The sequence below is a fragment of the Phaethon lepturus genome, unplaced genomic scaffold (genome assembly GCF_000687285.1).
Source record: "Phaethon lepturus isolate BGI_N335 unplaced genomic scaffold, ASM68728v1 scaffold35326, whole genome shotgun sequence".
NCBI classification, from domain to species: Eukaryota; Metazoa; Chordata; class Aves; order Phaethontiformes; family Phaethontidae; genus Phaethon; species Phaethon lepturus.
Genome location: NW_010548924.1, coordinates 1 through 1,548, shown reverse-complemented (window position 1 = coordinate 1,548; position 1,548 = coordinate 1). Strand labels below are relative to the sequence as shown.

General features: G+C 51.5%; 1 pseudogene across 1 annotated transcript; it reads left to right on the top strand.

Moving 5' to 3' along the window:
* The first annotated feature begins 356 nt into the window (after positions 1 to 356).
* LOC104623143 lies at positions 357 to 1,244 on the top strand (annotated as a pseudogene). The gene has a single exon (XR_738057.1). The product of XR_738057.1 is annotated as an E3 ubiquitin-protein ligase Midline-1 pseudogene (transcript).
* The last annotated feature ends 304 nt before the right edge of the window (positions 1,245 to 1,548 follow it).

Here is a 1,548-nt window from a genome sequence, read left to right as displayed (position 1 = left end):
ATCTAATTTTGCTGTAATAGGCTGTTTGAAGGTCATCATTTTGGGTTTTAATAATGCACAGAAACATCTGCTGTTTTCCTTGATCGCATGAGAGAGAAAAGGAAAGATAAAGAAATTAAAAAGGAGCTTTTTTTTTTGCATTCTTAAGTGATCAGGCAGAGGGGGAGAAATAAAAAGCAGCCCAATTTTAAATACCTTGATGTGTGCATGTGCAGGTTCAAAACTTTAGATTGCTCTCCCACCCGGCGTGGTGGGTTGACAGCCCCGGGAGCAGTGGCGAAAGTTGACAACCCCCCACGGCTGACCCCTCATGTTCGCTCTCGCCTAATCGAATTTTACGTGTGTTTCCAGATAGCTGATCAGCTTCCCTGGATTTCGCTGACGCCACAGGAAAGCTTTGCCTGAAGATGGAAACACTGGAGTCGGAACTGACCTGCCCTATCTGTCTGGAGCTGTTTGAAGATCCGCTGCTGCTGCCTTGCGCTCACAGCCTCTGCTTCAACTGCGCGCACCGCATCCTGGTCTCCCACTGCGCCACCAACGAGCCGGTGGAGTCTATCACCGCCTTCCAGTGCCCGACCTGCCGCTATGTCATCACCCTCAGCCAGCGCGGTCTAGACGGGCTCAAGCGCAACGTCACCCTGCAGAACATCATCGACAGGTTTCAGAAAGCCTCGGTCAGCGGGCCCAATTCTCCCAGCGAGACCCGCCGGGAGCGGGCGTTCGATAGCAACAGCATGTCGTCCTGCGAGAAGGTCCTCTGCCAGTTCTGCGACCAGGACCCTGCCCAGGAGGCGGTGAAAACCTGCGTTACCTGTGAGGTGTCCTACTGCGAGGAGTGCCTGAAAGCCACTCACCCCAACAAGAAGCCGTTCACCGGCCACCGGCTCATAGAGCCCATCCCGGACTCTCACATCAGGGGATTAATGTGCTTGGAGCACGAGGACGAGAAAGTTAACATGTACTGCGTGACTGACGACCAGTTAATCTGTGCCTTGTGTAAGCTAGTCGGGCGACACCGTGACCATCAGGTGGCGGCTTTAAGCGAGCGCTACGACAAGCTAAAGGTTAGTGCTACCTGTCGGCCTTTCCGGCCACGCGGCGTGCGGTTGGGAAGGAGAGCGCCCTTCGGTTGCGTGCTGAATTCTTCCTTTGGGCAGGGGTTCGGAAAAGTTAGGTGCGCGGTCTCTAATCGGACGAGATACACGTACGGTTCTATATATGCATTTGCTCATCACCATTGAAAAGGTGTCAGATTTTGCTTAAAGAAAGATTCCTCAGTTATGCTTTGATTTCTCTATAGCTATCAGAAGGAATACGCAGCGTATACTACTGTTTAGGTGAATCTTATCTACCTACAGCTTTATTTAGGGCAGCTGGCAAGGTTTACTGCTCACTGCACAGACACAGGCACTGATTGAAATGTCAGGCATTCTTCGCCTACGCTCTGCTGTTGATTATTTTTCATTTCATTGCTTTCATTGTGAAAAGGCCTTTGCATCATGGCTAACAGGCGATGCATTTATCCGTGCCGGCTTCAGGGATGCC